This window comes from Stegodyphus dumicola, chromosome 1 (assembly GCF_044657685.1).
Source record: "Stegodyphus dumicola isolate Sdum_Otavi_A_Nest chromosome 1, ASM4465768v1".
NCBI lineage: Eukaryota > Metazoa > Arthropoda > Arachnida > Araneae > Eresidae > Stegodyphus > Stegodyphus dumicola.
In genome coordinates this window covers 159,491,199-159,514,559 of record NC_140768.1, presented here as the reverse complement: position 1 = coordinate 159,514,559, position 23,361 = coordinate 159,491,199, and the positions used below count along the sequence as shown (strand labels likewise).

Sequence of the window (23,361 nt, the reverse complement as noted above, 5' to 3'; positions counted from 1 at the left end):
CATTCCGAGATTAGCTTCCATTCTCTCAATTTTATGACGATAATGTCGGCGTAAAATTGCTTAAATTCCCCTTAAAATTTTTATGCCCTTTCAAAAAGGGAGAAAATCCCCCTCCAGACTTTTTCAATCGGCTTAAATAACAGCATAAAATCAGAAGATATTGTAACAGCTGTGGAAATGATGTTCATGAAAATTATCTTCTACTTTTGGGTTTAAGGTAATCTTCACCGAACTTTGAAACAACAAGCAACATATTGGAATCTAAGAAGTTTCACTCAGTCGATTTTTTTTTTCCAATGGCAGATTGTGAGCAATTACAAATGTAAACCAGTCCATTAATCTATACAAGGCCGGATGTGGCGGTCTCTTTATTATGGAGACACCTAATAGGTGGGTCACCATCGCCTTTCCTATGAAGGGACGGACAGTTACAACCATGCCTTCTCCGGGATTCTAAACCAGGCCTTTCGACATCGCAGTCAGCTTCCCTAACCAGTATACCGACTGGGCGGCTCCCTTAGTCGATCTATGCAAAGAGCAAACTTAAAACGTAAGCTGAACTGAAATATTGAAACATTATGTTAAGAAACTAATTTTTATATTACAAAAGGCCTCAGTAGCCGTCGAAAGCTATGTATACAGGAGACTGAAAAATATAATGATATAAAATCTCAATCTGGAGTTGCATATCCTATATGCTTAACAGAAAACTGCTTATGAAAGGTTAAGGTCAACAAAAGCATGCTCAGAGAAGATTATTGATGAACCAGAGGTGGCTGGCAGAATACATTTTAGTGATAAAATTTTAGTGATATCATATCTCCAACATCAAAAGCTGCAAATTAGCAAGAAGCGGTTCACAAAGATTGTTTAAAGCGTTGAATAAAATTTGCCACGCCTCTCAAAGTAGACGTGTCCAAGCAGTTGGTTTTTTGTGTGTTATACAGTTAATTCCGAAATGTAACAACATGGGTGAGTCCCGGTTTCTCTTAAAACGTTCTTCTCATTGAAGATATCCATCCCTGAAGATAGGTAGATAGCCGTCGTGTGCTTTGCCATAATCTAACCAATAGAATCCTTTCCGAAGTGAGCCCACCAGCGGCCGAGCGGTAAAGTCGCTGAACACTGGTAGTTCGGTCCGAGGTTCGAATCCCGCGAACGGGCTGGCTGCATGGGCGTTTTCGTGGTTTTCCCCATGTGTAACGTGTATACGAGCCAGTTCCCCTTAGAAAGTCCTCCACGAAGGCATCCCTCTCCTTAGGCAGATAGCCCTCGAGGCTTTGCCGTAATCTCACACACACACACACCCTTTCCAAAGTGTAACGAGAAATTATTCCCAGTTTCCTTTTACCTCCATGGGACATTTCATATAATGCTGCTTTTTTTTCAGCAAGATTCTGTCTTTTAATCAGAATATTATTGTATACCACATAGTATTCTGTCTTTTAATCAGAAATCTGCCCACACAGGATCACACCATTTTTGTCATTTCGTGAAGACAGAGTGGTGGTGTCCGTTATTCTCCTTTACAAACCTCTAATCATCGCAAATCTCCTAGAATGTTTGTAAGGATGTAGGATCTACTTGTCCAACTTCTAAGCCCACAGGGAAAAAAGTCCACAGGTATAAATGCTCACAGGATAAAAGCCCACACAGAAATCTGCCCACACAGTATTCTGATTAAAAGACAGAATACTGTGTGGTATATGTGTGCCGTATTGACCATTACTTTTCATAGGTAAATCGGTGTGATTCTTTGCCCCAATAAACTCATAAACTTTGAACAATGCTGAAAGTTTTGTGGGAGATTATAAAGGAACCTGCCACAAAAGACAAAAATGATCCCGTTTTCAATTTAAATGTTGTATTATAGGTTTGTTTTCATGGACGAAGAAGAGACTGAACTTCTGCAAATATTATACGAAGTTGCTTATTTGCCATTATGAAAACTAAAATGAATGAAGCAAAGCGGCAAATTATTTGGCTAGTTCTACCTTTTTGGCCAAGTTCTACATTTAACTTTTAACTACCCTAATAACTTTGAACTTAAAAATTAGCTGATTTTCCCCAATACTTTGAATAAAAGTTTTGTTGAAACTTACGGTATCATTTTCAATTATATGCATACAAATTACTATAAATATTGCCTTTCATCATTCTGAATTTTTGATCTAGTTGTAATTAGCTACTTAAAACTCTTTTTCACAATAATAATTTCTTTTTAGCAAAATGATTTTAAGAAGAAAAAGAAGTGGCAACAAAAATACTCACATGTTCCTGCTCTTTCGAGAAATGTAATCCATAAAAATAAATTACACCATAAGGGTATTCAGTTTTTCTTTCTTCAGCTAGTTTTTATGCACTGCACCCTAAATTTTAATTGAATTTTATTTTAATAATAGACCCACTAAAAATAACTCCCAGCTTCCCTTTGTTTGGAATTTTTTAATTTTATAACTTAGGATAGAAAAAAAATTAAGATTTATTACATTTATAAAAGTTTATAAAATTTTGAAATTTCCATGGAGGCTGCAAAATTAAAGCAGGACTTCAGATATGACGCCTATGTATCGATACTTTATATCACTTATCATAGGTCCGTTGCAGTCATTGCTCAGATAAGCTTGCTCCAAACTGTGATAAAATGACATTTATTTCAAGCATATTCCAACGTAGCGATTTTCATTTACTCAGAGGCAAAAAATTATAAGCACTATCTGCTCTTTCTAATCGTACATCTTATACATCATAAAATGAAATATCAGAACTTTTATACCAATCTAATTTAGGCTCTTTTATCCTCAAACTAAAATTCAAGCTAAATGTTGAGTATCAGGTTTTTTTTGCGTAAATTTAACGTAAAATTTACGTAAAATTTAAACACTAATTATCATATTTCTTCTGTTTCAAGATGCCACCGGCTGTGAAATGCGAACCTTAGCAACAAGAAAGGGAGTTTTAATTTTAAGAAAATGAAATAAATCACAAAATACATCTAATAATTAATTTTATTTCAATGCAGCTAAGTTTTCTCAAACTGTATATTTATTGATGAAGCCATGCATTATTTATTTATTCATTCTGATTCTGTGACTATAATAATATAGTCGTGTTTCACAAAATTACAATCAATCTTTATGTTTTTGGAAGCATCTTCAATATGAAAATATCGTCCAAACTAATTTGTTCTACTTATGTATGCAAGATGATCATAAAGTCTTTCGTACATTATAAAAATTCAGCGAAAAACGTACTATAAGAACTAAATTACAACACGGTGATGAGTGCTAAATTAAAAATTCTTTTTAGGTAAATAACTTCCAGGTAAGCGCATTTTGAGATTTGAGTGTTATTTGAAGCAATATGTGATTTCACACCATTTTTGTCATTTCGTGAAGACAGAGTGGTGGTGTCCGTTATTCTCCTTTACAAACCTCTAATCATCGCAAATCTCCTAGAATGTTTGTAAGGATGTAGGATCTACTTGTCCAACTTCTAAGCCCACAGGAAAAAAAGTCCACAGGTATAAATGCTCACAGGTTAAAAGCCCACACAGAAATCTGCCCACACAGTAAAAAGCTCACATAGATATATGCTCACATGGAAATAAGCCTACTGATAAATAAAATACGTAGAAATATACTTACATTAATCAATCAATAATTAATCTATCTGAACATCGTACACCTACTTAATTTTTAAAAGACAAATTATTTAATCATTTGAAAAAATTATTGGACAAATGCTCACATTAACTTTTTCAGAGGCGGTATATAAAAGAATGAAAAACTATAGTAAAATTTTGCATGTACTATAATATTTTATACCACTGCCCCTGTACGACATTTTTGTTCTTGTAACTGTCAATGGTTAGTTTTTTTACTCTATTTTTGCATACTTTTTTCATATTTTTTTATGTGTACCTATAGGAATTGATGTTTGAATGTAGTTATTTAAGTTTTGAATCAAAAAAGTTCTAGAAGACCACATTTTCCAATTGAAGTGGGGAATCATTATGAAGCAGCCTCAGAAAAATCTCCTAAAACCGTAAATCTTTACGGAAGCTTTCGTAAGGTACTAAATTCATTATTTAATTGTAGCCATTCCAGTATGTGGTTTTTATTTGACGGACTGAAAAAAGATTTAGTATAATAAACGTAGCCTGTCAACGTTTATTAATAGCTATTGCAAATACAGGGTGTACTGAAGTTTAAAAAAAAAAAAAGAAAAGAAAAGAAAATATGAAAACTTACATTTAGTAATCGCGAATCATGTAATAAACTATGATGAAATCGATGATAAAATTAGATATTTACACATATTTGCTAATTTTCAGTAATTTTATGTATTTATAACTTTTTGAAATATATATTTATGATTTATATATAATAAGGTAGTTTACGTAATTTAAATGCAATAATTATTTATATTTGCTATTTTTCTAAATGTGTAACTTAAATTTACTATTATTTTTTAACAATTAAAATTGTATTAATTTTTTACTCTATATTCTGTTTCATTTTTCTTTCTTCCTCCTCTCCTTTTCCTAATTGAAAACAGTCCATTTGTTAATCTTATACCAGCAAATGAATATACATATAAGTTATACAGTTGTTTATATATATATATATACATATATACCATAGATGTTTTCGTAATTTAAATTTCAAGTAGGTGTACGATGATCAAATCGATTAATTATTGATTGATTATTGTAAGGATATTTCTAACTATTTTATTTATCAGTGGGCTTATTTCCATGTGAGTATATTTCTAAGTGAGCATTTTTCCATATGAGCTTTTTTTCTGTGTGGGTATATTTTTTTGTGGGCTTTTTTCCTGTCATCATTTATACCTATGAGCATTATTCCTGTGAGCTTCTTTAATGTAGGCATTTTTCCGGTCACCGAAGAAGGAACTACACAGAAGAAAGTTTAAAAGTACCCTTTATTAACTCTTTAAAATTTACAATGCGTCAACTCGATGCTAACGCAATAAACCTCCTTTGGGCGGCAACTGAAAAAAAAATCACGTAAACCAGCAATAACTCCGAGAGTACAAGCTCAAGCACCGGATGTAACGGTAATAGCCTAACTCTCTCTAAGTTTCCTACTGAACCTCGGTTTTTAAACTCTTTCTTCAGAATGTAGAATTTGCATTCTTTCACGCGCGATACCAAATTTAAATATTCTGGAATTGACAATTATGGCAATGAAGGCTTATAGGAAAGTTTAAAATTAAACTTTAACTTGTTAGTTAAAATAAATATAACCCTACAAGGTATTTTCTCCTTCCTTTCGACGTGCCTTGTTGCTGTAATTGGAGGCACGCCCAACTAGCAATCGAGAAGTCCCGAGTTCAAATTTTGGCTGGAACAATGATCATTTTTTCGGTTTCTTGACGTAAAAAAAATCAGACTAGCTGTGCAAGTTATCCCTGAACTGAAATGTGGTGGACAATATAGTCTCACCACTATGGTTTTGCGAGGTGATCTATTTTATCTTTATGTAACTGTCCTGATTAATACGGAAAAGGTCTACAAATTCCAAATTTTTAAATTCTTCTTAAATTAAAGAATTTTTCAGTTTATAATACTTTTTGTATTAGAATTCTTAAGAAATTTTCGGGAACGTACCAAACAAATAACTTTGTCCTTCATAGAAGAAAAAGAATCCTATAACCAATTTTCATAAAACTGAAGATTTCCACTCCCTGTTCTGCCTTTTGTCGATTTTAAACTCGACGACAAAATCCTCGCTTTTCATACGATAAACAGGTCACCAGCGGTGAACGGTAAAATCGTTGAAAACTAATAGTTCGACCCAGTACACATCTCAGCGAGTGGACTGGCTGCATGAGAATTTTCGGGATTTCTTCACGTGTAGACGTGTCCCTTACGTGCTTAGCCGTTGAATCCTAATACATCCGTATAATGTATCAAAAAGCTATCAGAACAGTTAAATGAAAATATGATGAAGCCAAAATACCCTAGTTTTCAAATAAGGGGGGGCAGGAAGTACGGAAACCTAATTTGTCCACTCGGAGCAGTACGCGGGAATCTTTTCCAATGTCGTTGCGAAATTAAAAAATTTGATTTTCGACTAATGTTCAGCAAGTCGCTCAGATCTTGGTTACAATAAAGCTGAGCAGGCGCAACTTAATTCATGTTTATCTCTTCCTCTTCCTATCCTTTTCATCTGATATTGTATTGTCATCTATAGTTATAAAATTTATGATACCTGTGGATCTTTGCGGCAACCAGTTCTCCAAAATCCGTATTTATAGTTTTGCAATCTGTAAAGTTATAACAGTCTCGTAGTTCTATGATCTTTAAAGCTGTAAGGTTTATCCTAAGTTTTTAACAGTTACCTTTAGTTAAAGTTACTTCCCTATCCCTTCTAATTACAGCTTACAAATGTCCGGCCAGAATGTGCGTTTAGAATCGTGGTTAAATGCCCTCGATAGCTTCGCCGTTTACTTAACATTTAAGGGCCAACTCCTGTAGAATTTTGATAATTTCGGCTATATCTTTTTAGTTAAGCATTAGTTAAATTTGATTTTCTTAGTACTCTTGAGTTCAAGCCCAAGTGGAGGCTGTTTTGTACGTCCTGAGAAAGGGCCATCTGTAAAACTTTATTTTGAGCAATAAAGGGTAATTAATCCTGCTTGAGTTTACTTTTCTATTTCCTGAATTAAAGCGATTATTCGCTTACCAGTTCTCAAGGTTCCACATATATAGCTGTAAATTCTAGGTTGGAACTTTATATATGAGTTGGCCCCTTAAATAAAGATAACTGTTAAAAAAAACTAAACTAAAGATAACTGTTAAAAATTTATGATAAACCTTACAAAATTGTAAGAATTATTTACAGTAAAAGTATTTATACCCCTCTTTATCAAAAGTGTCTTTCTTATACCCCTTTTATCAATAAATATATATTGAAATTAGTTCAACACGCCTAATGTTGTTTTGAAAAGTGTTTTGGCATCCGTTTTAGGAATTTAAAACATTCTTATGTTTCGTTGCAGAGGCTTTCGAATATTCAATATGTGGGTACGATACTTCTTGCAGCGTTTTCCTCTGCGTAGAGAGATTCTCGTTGATTTCGACAATTTCTCTTCTTTTAGTATATCTTACCAGGTGTTTTGAGCAAACCTCGAAAAGTTCATAAATTTATTCCAATCAGTGGTTGTATTCTTAAAATATTTAATTGCTTTTGACACCAATTTAATTGATATCACTTCTTCCAACAGGAGTAGATAAAATGTAATAGTGATTAATTTTTTTTTTTTTTTTTTTTTTTTTTTTTAAGCGTGAAACCAGCTTTCATTACGGACGCGGCTCTTTTCTACGCATTGTTTACCTGCACGTAACCATGCAAGCTCGTTATAATGTTTCATGAAGGATTATTATCGCAAATCTTTGCGAGTGCTAGAATAGGCTTTTCTTGAAACAACAAAACATTTTTATACCCGATGGCATACTGAAAATATTGAATATGTTTTCAAATGAAATATAACACTTAAATTATCTTTTAGTATCGTTATAAAAAAGAACTGAACACAGGAAGATAACACATACGAAGAAAAAGTGAGAATTGAAATATTAAAGATCACTTAGGTTATCAGGGTCACCGTTCCTTCTTACCTTCTTCGGGAACATGCAAGGACCTGACTCGGAACAGAGAGCTTACTAAAGCTATGTTCACTAATTGTGGGAAGTAGACAGGATACACAAGAAGGGTATACAAAACCCTTTATTTTCTCTATTTAAAAAACTTCCGTATTTCGGAATACACCGACGCGCTACTTGGGGTCTAACGTAAAAATATAAAATAAAACTAAACTCTAATTTAACTTTAGAATAATAAACGTGGAAGATTGGCCTTATAATAACAGGAAGCCGTATGTAGAACAGAGAACTGTGAACACTACAATACGTTTAAAATTTATCAAGAGGATTAAAACCTCTGGCCTGGAAGGCAACAAGCAACTGCGTAAAACTTCTAAGGTAAGCGGCCTGCTTCGACTCACTGCTTCCTCTCTCTCGCTTGGCAAAAAGCCACAACTTAAATACTTGGCGTTCGCCAGACAAACTTTGCATAAAAACCTTCACGCTTATAATTCTGGCCGGAAGTAGAAAATAAGAAGTGATAGTAAAGATTTAAAATAAAATAAACGTTAGTAAAACTTAAGATCCTTACATACTTCCCGCCAGAGTTAATTAGTTTGAAACTGAGGTCTAAAACGACCTTGTTGAAAACTTTTAGCTCTAGAATCTAACGCGAGGCCAACCTTTTACAAACACAACTTCCCTAGAAACTAGAAATTTAAAAAAAAAAAATTGTTTTTACAATAGCAGCTCCCAGGACACGCAATTTTGTCATCTGTACTGCACCTAAACAGGAGCTTTTAGTTCAAATCTGGTTCCTTCCAGAGATCTGGAAGGAAAACTAGTTTAATGAAATGTTACACAATGAAATGGCAAGTAACATGTATAATTATATTTCACTTAACATTCTTATTTCATTCATGACTATTTTAATTATCTCTCCCCGTGCTCTCTGACATGTGTTGTAAAAGAACACCAAACACGAATGTGTTTCTGTCTACGTGTTCCACACTTCCTCCTACAATCAAAACACTAACGTGCTAAAATTCAACATAACAAGACCTCTTAACACACCCTAATTTCAACTCTAAACCCTGAAATACTATTCTAAAAGTGGCTAACTCTAAAGTGTAGCGTCAGAGAGCCTAACTACATCATTCAACCTTTAACACATATTCGCCATGCTTTAGTCTTTTTACAGTCACACGAATAAAAAAAATTTTAACATTCACTTTACCATATCACGGTATTTCTTAACATTTAAAATAACAGTTCACATGTATATAAGAACATATCAACATGCCGTTAATTTTACACATTTGAAAACATACATTAGTAGTACATTGTTAACTTCTATTCTTTTCAAAGCAAGTGCCAATTCTTTCTACATTGAAATAATACTACATTTCAAAAAGTCTTTCAGACTAAAACTTCTTTCTTGCTAGAATGTTTTAAATAAAATTTATACAATAACTTTTTACAATATTTAAGTCTTTACACAACGCTATTATACATCAACTTTAGTTTTACGCGCGAGTAATTGAAAAACATAATACCAAAATCGGTAACAACTCATTTCTCGCCCTTTTGGCGATAAAGGTAGACCTCGCATGAGGTAAAACTTCTTGAAATGTGCCACTTGCAGTAAGAATGAAAGATTAACTTAAATTTGCAAAGTAACATAAAATTTTACTTATCTTTGTGATATTCGGACATCCTTTTCTGGGCCCAGTCTTTAAAGGTATTGCAGATAGTTGTTTGATTTATCCTCCTTCTTGTACAGGCTCGCCCTTCAGTGCCTTCCTCTGGAAGCTTCCTTTTTTCACCAGTTCGGTCACCCTTGAATACCTTCTTTTTCTCCTCTGCTTGTGGTCTTGGCCGTTTGATGGCAGCTGGTCTTGGCGGAACCGGGAAACTTCTTTCGTGTGCCTGCTTGGACCTCGTTGCTGGCCGTTCAAATTTTCCTTGTAACTTTTCCTCCGCCGCTGATGGCCCTTCAGTAGTTCGGCGACATTTGCTGCGGAGAGTCCTGTCGGATGAGTAGACCTTCCGTTTTAGAGCCGGGTTATAGTTGCCGTCATTTCTCCTGGTTCTCTTCACATACGTCGTCCTTCTCCCTTCATTCTGGCTTCTTCCTTCAAATCGTGGAAAAAACTTGGCAGTCTTATCTTCTGGTGCTGAAGAAAGTGAATGCTTAATTTTTAAAACTTCATCCCCTACTTTATAAGTTACTCCCCGTCGTTTCAAATCATAATAGAACTTCTGTTTTCTTTGTGCTACTTCCGTATTCTTCTTTGCTTCCTTAATTAGTTTTTCTATATCACCCATTTTAAATTCTGGGGCTCTTTGTTGCACATAAAATAATTTATCTAACGGCGTTATAATCTTTCTGCCTAGAAATAACTCAGCAGGAGTTTTGCCCGTTGTATCATGTTTTGCGGTCCTAAGGGCGAAAGCAAATTCATTGACATAGTTATCCCAGCTTTTATGAAAATTTTTAACATAACTACGGATAATTTTCACTATATTTCTATTGACCCGTTCCGCTATATTTGATTGCGGCCGATACGGGACAATTTTTAAATGACGTATGCCCAGTTTTTGCACATGTCTTCAAATATATTACTTACAAATTGAGGACCATTATCCGATATAACTTTTAGGTGCGCCCCGTATTTTAAAATATATTTATTTAAAATAGAATCAGTAACTAATTTCGCGGAGGCTCGTTTTAAGGGAACAATTTCGGTCCATTTACTAAAATGATCAACCATAACAAGGAGATAGCGACTTTTATTTAACTGACTTTTTGGGAAAGGGCCCAATAAATCGATGCCAATTATTTCATTTGGAAATTCGGATTTAATACTATTTAGAAACCCGGCCGGGCGGATTTTAATATAATTAACTGCTTGACATGTTGGGCAGGACTGGACATACGCCCTTGTTAACTTTTGCAGTTCAGGAAAGTAGACTGCCTCGCGTACGCGTTGGATAGTTTTTCGAATACCAGCATGAGAAGCTAAAGGGCTGTCATGGAGCTCCTGCAGAATATTTAATCTAAGACTAGCTGGGATAACAGGTCGAAATTCGTTGTTGGAATTCGTAGTTTTTGTATAGAATAATAGACCATCTATTAGTTCGTAATGGGCCGCCCTATTTCTTATCGCCAGAATATCTTGGTGGCTAAAATTTTCAGGATCCTTTAAATACTCATAAATGCTTCCAAACTCAGGATCCTTACCCAGTTCGGTTATTACAATTTCTCGGGAATTTATTGTACATGCTGTGAGCATTGCCACCTTTACAGTATTACCTTCTTTATCTATTTTAATTCTGGATAGGGCATCTGCTACGATATTTTCCTTTCCGGGGGTATGCTTGATTACCAGATTATATTCTTGTAGCTTGAGTGCCCATCTTATTAACCTTGGGGATACGTTTTTCCCTGAGTACAATCTAGTTACCGCCGCATGATCAGAGTACACTGTTATTGGCGCCTTTCCAAAATAGACTCGGAACTTTTCCACTGCTAACAGAACTGCAAGTTCCTCTCTCTCGGTCGCGGAATAATTTCTTTGTGTTTGATTTAAAGTTCGGCTAAACAATGCCACGGGCTGCTGATTTTGCGAAAGTACCGCTCCTACCGCATAATCCGAAGCATCCGCTGAAATTTCTAAATTCTCATTCTTTTCAGGAAATTTCAACACAGGGGCTTGCGTTAATGCTTGTTTTAATTTTTCGAAAGCACTATTGGCTTCGGCCGTCCACGAGAATCTTGCCTTTTTCCTTTTTAATTTTAACAATGGCTCAGCGATAGCCGCAAAATCTTTTATAAAGGACCGATAATATGAACAAAGTCCTAGAAAAGAAGAGAGCTTCTTTGCCGTGTTTGGAGTCGGATACTTTTGTACAGCGATTATTTTTGATTCGTCTGTCTCGATTCCTTTTTGAGATATTTTGTAACCTAAATATTTTAATTCAGGGGCTGCAAATTTGCACTTTTCGACATTAACTTTTAGACCGGCCTCATTTAATAAAGAAAACACCTGTCTTAAATCCTGTACATGTTGATCGAGATTATCACTAGTAATAATGATATCGTCTAAATAGATAAATGTGGACTTTCCAAGAACAGGTCTTAACACAATGTCCATGCATCGCTGAAATGTTGCCGGGGCCCATGAAAGGCCAAACGGCATACGCAAAAATGCATAAGTGCCAGACTTGGTTATAAAAGCAGTCTTAGGCACGTCCTCAGGCCTAACCCCTATTTGAAAATAACCAGTCGTTAAGTCTAAAGTCGTCATAAATTTGGTTGATTTTATGTTCCTTAGAATTTCTTCAATGATCGGTAACGGATATACCGGATATTTAGTTATGGAGTTTAATTTACGGTAATCAATAGCGAATCTCCACCTTTTTGGATGCGTCAAAGGATAGTCATTATTTTTCTTACATAAAACCACCGGGCTAGCATAACTACTTGAGATGGGCGTTATGATCTTTTTACGTAGCATATCGGTAATATGCCATTCTATAATTTTTTCCTTATTCTTATCATACCGGTATGGTTTTTGGCGAACTGGCATTGCATCTCCGGTGTCAATACTATGGTTAGTAACCTGAGTAAATCCTGGAATATCACTAAATAACGAAGCAAATTCACTTACCACTTGTCGGATTCTTCCTTGCTCGTCATTAGGGAGGTGGTCAAGTTTTAACATCGGCGGTTCAGCCTTTTCTGCACGAACTGGTTTCATTGTCAGCTTAAGGGACGCTTCATTAAAATCCAGTGTTGCTTGTGCGTCTGAAAGAAAATCTATTCCCAAGATTATATGTGCTTGCAGATTCTTTACTATAAAAAACATCACCTTTACTTGTTCGTCCTTGATACGGATATACAACGGTACTTTACCTATGCACTTACATTTTTCTCCTTGCGCCGCTAACACTGTCGTATTATCCGAATTATTTATGCGGTATTTGCGAAAATACTTCCTAAAAAAATCTTCTGCCACACAGGAACACTGCGCGCCTGTATCCAGGAGTGCGGTGTCTGGGATATTATTCACCAACACTTCAATCTTCGGAAGAGTCAAATTTTTCACCATTACTGTATTTAACTTGTAGGAAGAGTGGTTTTCGTGACCTTCGGATTTCCGCACCCTCCCGTCAGCAGAAATCCGTTTTAGTTTAAATTATTTTTCATTTCCGTGCTTTCCTTCTTTTTCCCCTGGCCTTGAGACTTTTTTCCTGGATTGCTATTGAACTGTCGACGTTCGTCGGCTGTTTTTGAATGCTCCGGTTTCCTTGCCCTCTGATTCGCTTTGCTTCCGTAGCCGTGTGCTTGAGTTTGCTGTAGTCTTGGCGCACCAAATTGGTTTCGCTGTTGATATTTCGTCTTCTTTCAATGTCCGCCGTTCTTCTACTTTCAAACTGGATTGCTAGCTCAAATAACTTTTCCAGTGTAGTCAGATTTCTTAATTCAATAAAGTCTTGCACTTGGGGCAGTAACCTCGGCAAAATGACTTGAATTATTTCAGGATCCGGACGGTTTCCATACAAGAGTTTGAAGACGTGAATTTTTCTTAAAATAAAGCTTGAGAGGTTTTCGATTCTTTGTTGATACATACTAAAAAGTTCCGTTTCTAATTTCGCACGATCCCTTACAACAGGGAAGGCTTTTAGTAGGGCAGTCTTGAAATTCTTCTAAGTATAGGTGGGACTTCCAGCTTGACCCAAGAAACTTCTGCCTATACATTTGAACCAGTTAAGCGCTTGGCCCCTCAAAGCGCTGGTAGCTAAGGTAACTTTTTGAAACTCGTGCACGGGGTAGAGCATGAAGTGGTCATCCAATTTTTCCAAAAACTGGTTACCGGTGAGTTTCCATTAAATGTTGCTTCTGGTTTCATCGAAGCGCGCATGGTCTGGACGATGTAACCAAATCCTTCCAGGGCGGCAGCTGGCATTTCTGGATTCTGAGCCGTTTCTGCAGGCAGCACAGGTTCTTCTTGAAACTCGGCCATGGTTATTCTTCTTCGTTGGGCGCCACTATCAGGGTCACCGTTCCTTCTTACCTTCTTCGGGAACATGCAAGGACCTGACTCGGAACAGAGAGCTTACTAAAGCTATGTTCACTAATTGTGGGAAGTAGACAGGATACACAAGAAGGGTATACAAAACCCTTTATTTTCTCTATTTACAAAAACTTCCGTATTTCGGAATACACCGACCCGCTACTTGGGGTCTAACGTAAAAATATAAAATAAAACTAAACTCTAATTTAACTTTAGAATAATAAACGTGGAAGATTGGCCTTATAATAACAGGAAGCTGTATGTAGAACAGAGAACTGTGAACACTACAATACGTTTAAAATTTATCAAGAGGATTAAAACCTCTGGCCTGGAAGGCAACAAGCAACTGCGTAAAACTTCTAAGGTAAGCGGCCTGCTTCGACTCACTGCTTCCTCTCTCTCGCTTGGCAAAAAGCCACAACTTAAATACTTGGCGTTCTCCAGACAAACTTTGCATAAAAACTTTAACGCTTATAATTCTGGCCGGAAGTAGAAAATAAGAAGTGATAGTAAAGATTTAAAATAAAATAAACGTTAGTAAAACTTAAGATCCTTAGAAGGTTACCATTATAGTGGATTTGATAGACCTTGTTCTTTTCGCTATCATAAAAGTAAATGGATCTTACTAGGAAACCTGGTGACAACACAATTTAATTTAAAGTTAATTAGGCTACCTCAACAACTACCCGGTGATACACTTATTAAATGGCTGAGGAGGCTTATCAGCAACTCAGCATAACAGCAAGGACCAACTAATAACTTGCGCTGGCTAGCGAAATCACGCTCTGAATAAATTACTCGTTTCGTCTGATTTTATACTCACTTAACTTTAAATTTGCATCCTGGAGAGTGAGAGCGAGGGAAAACTGAGAGGTTCAGGAAAGGTACCAAACTTAAAATAATTTGTTATGCACACTAAGAGAAAACCTACAGACTTGCGGGGGTTTCTCAAAATATCTAAAATTACCAAATTCATGGAGGATCGCGGGTTATTCATCGTTCCCTTAAACTATTAAATCACTTTTCATATGTAGCTTCTCATACTATTAAGATATTTATATTAATAGAATATCATGTTTTGAATACTTTTCTCACAAAATAAAACCACCAGTGAATGTAAGGCACGTGCTCAAGGCATCAAGGAAGGAGGACATCAAGGAAAATGCTGCTTGGCGATTCGAGGAAACGGTGCAATGTAGAAATTTTCCATTGCCGATTTTATCTTGGAAGATATTGTTGCGTGTGTACGTGTTCCTAACAGATCGAATGCACACAGATCAGAAGATGGGCTGACAAAATTCATTTTATCAAGGGAAAACACTTCACAGTTCTGGAACTTTCCACATATAATAGTCGTGCAATTCTTCACAGTATCACAAAGTACAATCAGTAGTTACACTTCAAACTGCTAAGAACGTTAAACACAACTCAATGCAAAGTGCATCTAAAGAGCGAAGCTAACCCGGCGATATCTCAGTACTCCGAAATTACGCTTAACTAAACAGCTAGCAACAACTCTCCGGTCTTATACAACTTTCACCCGGACGCCGAGATATGATACAGGCACAGGACCAAAATGTCTCCAAGTTTGGCGAGTTTTCGCAAAATTTGGCGACAAAAAATGAGTGGCCCAAACCACTGCCATATTGACGATATCTCGCCAAATTAGCGAGATAGCCATTTACTCAATGCTAAATAAACTTGTCTCTGCATTCTTACCTTTCCGGCATAGCATGTTCTCTCTATATCTTCATGTTACATTACATAGAAAAATAGAGCAGTTTCGCATATAATTGCATTCATTATCTGCCTATGTACAAAATTCCTAACAATGTTTCAATTAAAACGAGAGAGAAGGAATGGGGAAACGAACTGTGAATGTATTTGGGGACACCAAAATCTTTGAAACTGTGTCTGTAGAAAACTCAATCTGGTTCTGTTCATCGTATCATTTTTGTCTGCCCAAAAAGAATATTTTCAATGCAAAAAACCAGTGAAAATCATTCAGCACTAAATCTGGTCTATATTAACACTCTGAGTGGTAAGATCGGTTTTAGACGGACAAAAACATCGTCGTAAGCGGTGTGCGAAAGCTTTTATGCAATCAAATCTGAAGCCTTTGGAATCATTGTCATCTGACATGCCAGTCTATACCAAGTATCGTGAACGGAAAGCCACAATGCAGATAATATTGGAATTCTGGCGAAGGCTTTGATGATTTTTTATCAGTGCCTGTCCATCAATAATTTCATCAATTACTGTTTCAACAGAATAATCAATTCCTGTTTTCACTCTACAAATGGCTCTAAAATTTAAATGTGGGGGACGATAATTCGTCACCATAGAGATTGCGTTTCCACCTCTCCATTCGCGCTTTATGTGGCGTAGAGCGATATTTCTCCCTTCTTATGCCATGTCTTCGTAAGGTAGTTAGAAGCACATCCGGCTAGCAAGCGGGAGGTTCGGAATTCGATTCTCGGCAAGGGCATTGAGGATTTTTTTAATATTTGTTGCTCCGATATATACCTAATCGCTGTACAAAGTGTCAACATTTTATGATGACAGCAAACATCAATAACTTTTATGCACCATTAATTTAGCTAATGAAAGATGTTCATAACTTTGCATTTCTTGTTGTTTTTATTTCTGCTTTTCCTCATATCTAGACATTTAGCTATATATAAACGGCCTGGTGAATGGTCATCCGAAATTGCACCTATTATTGAGAGAAGATCTTGGAAAGTGACGATCATTCCGGAATTTTCAGTCTCTTTTCTTGAAAACCTTTTCTGTCGGCCAACATTAAAAATTTTCCATTTTGTAAAGGTACTATGCAGTTCATACTCTTGGCTTATTTCAGAATCCAAAGTGTTAACCACCATACCGTCCTGGATAGCTGAACTTCATGCATTATGCCTACTTCTACGTCAGATTTTCAGTCCGTCTTTTCTGTACATCTACCTTAGTCATCTACCTTAAAAGCGAGACATAATTAATAAATCTAAAAACACTACAATTCGTTATTCAGTTGAATTCACCTACTTTTAATTTCAATTAAAAGTCGAATATTTTTCGTAATATAAGGGCAACCGAAGCTATTATCTCGTTTAATGAAAACAAAATATTTGCATGATTTCCTGTTGTCATGTGCCTCAGCAAATTCTTATTTTTGGATTTCTGAGTTTTTTCATTCCTTAGTTTAGGATGGGTGTGAATTTGCTTCAAAGTCTACGAATGTGCAAGTAAGTACTTCCCGATTTGAAAAACACTCCGGAATTTTTGATAGGCTTGCAAATTTCATAGAATAAGAAAATTAGTTTAGGAAACCTTTCAGGTGTTAAAGGGAAAGCGAAAGTGAAAGATAAGATTGCATTTTGAATTATTTACTCTCTCATCAGTCTCAAGATTTTCACAAATTGAGTATCCGGATAGCACTTTTAGGAATCACAGCTATAACAGGTAATTCTTTGAAACGTATTTTTCTACTGGAAATAATATTGAAAATTTGTTTTTCCTTAGTGGTATGCTTTATTAACGCTGTACTTAGAATATAGGATAAGTAGCTTACTGGCACAGATTCGTGATTAGAAATACACATAGGCGAGCAGATCTTTGTGCTTGTGAAAGTGAGTCGAGTTAATTTTCAAATGCTTTCACCCACAGAAATTTACCACTTTTGTTTAATATCAAATACGTCAAATAATAGTCTTTCAGGTTTTTTATCATTTCCAGTTTTTGAGAAAAGGAATTTTATATTCCGTAGTTTTACTGATAACATTGTATATTATAAATTCAATTTGATATTGTTCCAGCTCAGCTTAGAATAATCACACATGTTACTGTAATGGGATAGCTTTATTTGTTATTTAAAAGAATGTTATACTTTATTTAAAAATTACTTAATCATATCATACGATGAATTCTCTCGGACCACTTACGACTCCAGATGATTTTTGGACTTCTGTGAAAGTGGTCGTTCTAGACAAATGAAATCCAATATCGATGTTTATCCCAGAAATATTCATTACCTTTATAGATGGTCGCTGTATTTCAGATGAATGTTATAAAATTTATTTACTTAAAGACTACTTTGATAAATTTCACTTCGCCCAGACGGCATAGTGGATAGGGGAATCTATTATGGTACTGAAGGGCAAGGGTTCGAATTCCGGAGAAGACGTAGATGTTTGTAAGTGTATGGTGTCGTGCAGCATGGCGGCACTTTAAATATGCGGCGAACCAAAAGTCCTCTAGTGCGGATTTGTGGAAGGAGAGAGGGAGGGGGAAACCCTCGGATCTCCCCCTGTTTGATCTCCCTCTAAATTGGGGTGGTAAATAGAAGTCTAACCTCTCTTCGGAGTAGGCTCCGGCGACCGTTGTTCCACGTAATATGGACAAGACAGCAACAACGAATAAATTTCATACTCATGTAGATGAAAAACACAAATAAACATAATTATGTTAATTTTATACATTATGTATGTGTTCAGTAAGCATAATGGTATGTTTATTTTTATATTTTGTATTTTACAACGATCTTATTTTTGTACGAGTAAAAAGTTGTAAATCCTAACGCTAGATTATTTTAATGTTAAGCATATGGATATTCATTCTTCTTGGATATGTCATAGGTATAATTTTACCTTATTTGGTATATGTCAGAACCAAGTGAATGAGCGAGACAAGTTTTTGTCCTTGACTAAGCACGTGGAACACATACTAACAATGGTTGAGCATGTGATAGTACACTGGTCGATGGAATGATTTATTAATCCTGCCAATTAGCTAAAACTAATCTTTAAAGGTGCATACTGGCTGTATTCAGACTCTCAAATACCGATATTTGAACTTACATCAGTATTGCCATGCCTATTAAAAATAAAACGATGTGAATAAAGCTACCGGACAGAAAAGAATAGCTGATTTTTAATTTTCAATATTTAAATAAGACTTTACGCTTTAGAAATATAATAACGTACCTAAAGCAATCTAAATAAATTATCCAAATGAAAAAAAAATTAATAAATTGTGTAACGTGTTAACGCGAGCCTTTCTGCTGCGATATATTCATTCCGATTCAGCATGTTTACTTCGGTGAGAGTTTTCATGTTTGATTCTAACGATTCTAAGAAATAAATTTTAACAATATTTCATCATCAGGGAAAGAAAATGCAATAATGTTATTTTTAATGACCAGATACATATCGCGAATTTCATAGCTTTGCACTTAAAACAAATTGCATCAGATAACTATTTAATTCTTCAACATAAATTTCATGAAACAAACTTTTACATTTACTAGCATAATTCGGTATTTTCTTTAAATCTAAAAAATCTGCAAAAATGCTTGGAATTTGTCAATTTCTTGTTATTTTTATATTCCTTGTGAATTTTGGTATAATGTCTGCTATTTGTTTATTTAAAACTTGCTGTCTACTTCAATTGACATCTCGCCAATTTTGGTCTTCGTCATTGTATAAAGGCTAACCAGAGGCCGAGCGGTAAAGTCCTTGAACACTGGTAGTTCGGTCCGAGGTTCGAATCCAGCAAACTGGCTGGTTGCATGGGCATTATCGTGGTTTCCCTCATGTGTGACGTGTTAATACGAGCCATTTTCCCTCAGAAAGTCCTCTACGTAGGCATCCCTCCCTTCCGTGCCTTAAGGCGGAACACGTAAATAATAATAATCATAGTAAACAACTATATATAGAACTTCTTACTAATATTATATCGTTATGGAGTTGACATATTCCATTCAATATTCAAACTACTCCTATTTTTAATTTTTTGCATGAAGCTATCTTAATGGAAGAAAAACGTTTGCATGTATAGTAAAGTAATTCATTATTTTTATTTATTTTTCTATGCCAAACATGTTTTTCACATTTTTTTACATTTTGCTTTGTATGATATCTTTTCTCGTTTACGTAACAATTACTTCTATGTATTTATTAAATATATGCTTAACAGCGATTTATATTTTGAAGTAATTCCTGGATAGCACTTAGGTGCATCCGAGATTATTTAAACAATGTGGTTGCTGTTTTTTCTTTCTTAGGCTAAACTAGATATTATTCCATTTCTTTGCCGTTAAATGTTGATATTCTTGATACTGCTTTTCCACAATGCTTTAAAAATTCACTTTGGCTTTGGGATTTTATTTTTATCTTCTTCTTCTACTACTTTCTCTTTTATTACATACTGAATTATATCTTCTCGTCATTTATTAATGTTGATATATATATATCATTTTCGTAATATACCTAACCAATGTATCTCGTCGGTTTAAGTTTTCTTCTTTCTTTATTTTTAAATTTTTATCTGCGCTTTATATGGTATTTTGTTTAATTCTGACTTTGAACATTTGGTATTTTGCAGAATTCTGAGAAAATAAAGTAAATTCGTCGATTAAATGAAAAAATTTTTCATGTTGCTTGTTACAACACTAAACCTAGTTTTAAACAAACGGAAAGGAAACGTACATATTACAATATGCGTATTTAGAGATATCGCATTTACATAGGTTAACCAAACGTCCCGCTTTAACTGGGACTGTTTCGATAATGATGATGTAATTGCTGCGTACTTGTTCAGTCCCCTCTCATTCCTTCATAGTCACAATCATTAACGACACGTCCGATATACTAGTACGCATAGGGTTACGTTATAATTTATGTATTCTCTTTCGCATGTGCGAGTATGAGAAAGAGAGTCGCATGAATATCATCGTGTTGTCAAACTTCATTAAAACGAATTCAAAGGCAATATAAGTGTATACGAGCTAGTTTCTCTTAGAAAGTCCTCCACGAAGGCATCCCGCCCCTTAGGCAGATAGCACTAGTATGCTTTGCCATAATTAAATACACCACACCACACCAAAGGTAATATACGTCGTTTTTAATGATTTTTGGACAAAATTGTATTTATTTAAAAAGCACCTCCTAAAATAAGATGTTCGTCGCAAGTGTAATGACGACTTCTTAAAATTTGGATTTACATCTACAAAGGAAAATAATCAAACTGTTCTCTAGTTTGCGGTGGTAAATTGTTAAAGAGGTTTCGAGCAATCTCCAGCATCACTTGCTCATTAATCATCCTTCGCCTGAATCGAAACACAAAATCTACGTTTAAAAATTATTATCAAACAAATAAAGGTTTTTGAAAAGCAATTGAGGTGCACCTGAAAAAGCTGAGATAGCTTACTATGAAGTGGATAAACTCTTAAAACCTCATAATTTGATTGAAGAAATTATATTGGGTGCTTGTCGTAAAATTTTAAAAAGAATGATAGGTAAATCAACAGAAATTGGTATTTGCAAAATACAACTTTCAAGTGATGCAGTCATCCCTGAATTGTCCCGACATTTTGGAGAAAATGCTACTAAAATTCAAATTTTGCTCTGTAGGTCGGAGAAACAACAGATATTACGGGAAAAGCACACTGAATTGCGTTCGTCCGATTCACTCACGAAAATGATATAATTAGTCAATTTTTTATGGTATCGTGAATTATCTGATTTCATGATATTTTCGATAAAATTATTTCCTATTCACAAGAAACTGAAATTTCGCAGAATTTGTGCATTGGCATTTGCACAGACGGTGCTCCGACTAGGATTGAATTTATAAAAGGGTTTATGTAAGGGATATGTAAGGGAACATCGCGCAAATATGTACCTTGTTTTTTGCATCGGGAAACACGCATTACAAAACAATTAAACAATTACCATCAGAAATGAAAATAGAGCTGGAACAATGTGTTAAATTATTCATTGTACGAAATCAGGACCATTAAAATGTCTTTTATTTAGTCACTTGTGCCAAGCTATGCAGTTTTATGCAAATCATTGTTACTGCACACGGAAGTTAGGCGGTTGTCCAAAGAGAAAGTTTCATTGCTGATAATTCTACAATTCCATTCAGATTAACTAACGCACAACAACATTAGCCGGAATATAAAAACTACATAGTTCAATCACTTTTTAAAGGAAAAAATGAACAATTTACGAAGATGTAAGAATAAAAATATAAGCTCACCGAAACGGGTAAGATTGGGAATATGTACAGCTAATTTGCATACATACGTTTTGATGCGGTGGATTGCAACGAAAAATGGAGGTGCACAACTATATGTTATAGTAGTCCCATAAACAAAATTTTAATGTTCTAAAGTATTGGTCTTTAACCAGTGGCCCGCTGAAGGCATTTTAGTGACCCCACATTTCAGTTTGAAGAAAAACTGAAGAATTTAAGAAAAAATTTGATTTCAAGAAAAATTACTTTTATTACAGCTTTTTGTTGTAATAAATTTCATTTTCTCTTATTCTTGATATTTAAAACATTTTATTGACATGTCGGATATTATTTGAGATAAAATTTTCTAAAAATGACGAGTTTTTCAAAAATTTCCCTTTATCTTACGTAATTTAAAAAATTAAAAATTTGACTACGCATAAATCTCAATTCCATAAAAATGGTAGATTCTTATCCCTGTTGTAAAAGTGGTTAATTTCATTCGGTCTAAAGCAGCGGTTGCCAACCGGTGGTCCGTGATAACTTTTTGCTGGTCCACAGAAAAATTGGGACATTATTTATATTTTTATGAAGATTCAGTTAAACTGACGAGTAACAAAACCTATTATGGAATATGGGTTATACTTCTTTTTTAATTTCAGCGAAATTTCTTCTGCATTTAAGCGACTTTTTAGCTACTTTTGCAGTTGTATCTAGAGACATTTGAAAGTGAGAGTTGGCATCCATGTATATGCTGCTGTTATCAATGTTAGCGTGAACTGGAATTCTCTTCCCCGTTGAATTACAAACATATGCTATTATATTGGTTAACAACACTGTTCTTCTCCGTGTCAATAGGCAACTTGATGGATTTTTAGGAGGACTATCTGCATTCTTGTTTATAATTACATCACTGGAAGTTTTCGTTTTTGTTCTGTCTAACTGTTGATCGATGGCGACATTGCTGAGTGAACGATGATTAGGTTACAATAATTAAAAATTGGCCGCATAACACTTTCAGTTTATTGATATTGCTTTGCGTTTGCCGGTTTGTTCTTGTTTTTCGTGAAGTTCCTTTTCAGTGATATAGAAATGTGAAGCTTTCTGTACAAGAATGTAAGATTTTTGTATTTTATACTCGTCATGTAATTTTTCAGTGTGAACGAAATATGTGCAGTTTGCTGATTATTACTGTATAAATGCATTTGATAATTTTTAAAATTCATATTAGTGGTCCTCCAAATATAAAATTATATATGTAATGTCTTAAACACAGGCAGTTTCAACGGTTCTTGACTGATTTGGAAGCTGAATATGGTAACGTTGTGTATAACGTTGTGCGTTGGTGGAGCCGAGGCAAGATGCTTCAGCGCCTGCTTTCTTTGAAAAGTGTTCATCAATTCATTCGATCTAAAGGGAAATCTATTCATGAATTCAGTGATGAGAAATGGTTGTGAGACTTTGCATTTCTTGTCGATATTACAGGTCATCTCAATGACCTTGAACTACCGCTTACTAGGAAAAGATCTACTTGTTCATAATCTTTATTACTTTGCGAAAGCTCTTGAAATAAAATTAATTCTGTGGGAAAGTCAGTCGCTAAATAAGAATCCCACTCACTTTCCAATACTGGCGGAGTGTGTGAAGAACTGCACA

The 23,361-nt window shown here is 35.1% G+C and overlaps 1 protein-coding gene across 2 annotated transcripts in view; it reads left to right on the top strand.

Moving 5' to 3' along the window:
• Positions 1-23,361, top strand: part of LOC118200981 (uncharacterized) — a 54,109-nt gene that overhangs the window by 4,012 nt on the left and 26,736 nt on the right. Inside the window, exon 1 of one of the 2 annotated variants that reach the window (XM_085822699.1) lies at positions 16,997-17,151. The exons of the other annotated variant lie outside the window; for it this stretch is intronic. The gene's annotated coding sequence lies outside the window, so the exon portion shown is untranslated. Of the gene's footprint in view, positions 1-16,996; positions 17,152-23,361 lie in introns of those variants that run through there. 2 annotated transcript variants of the gene reach the window in all.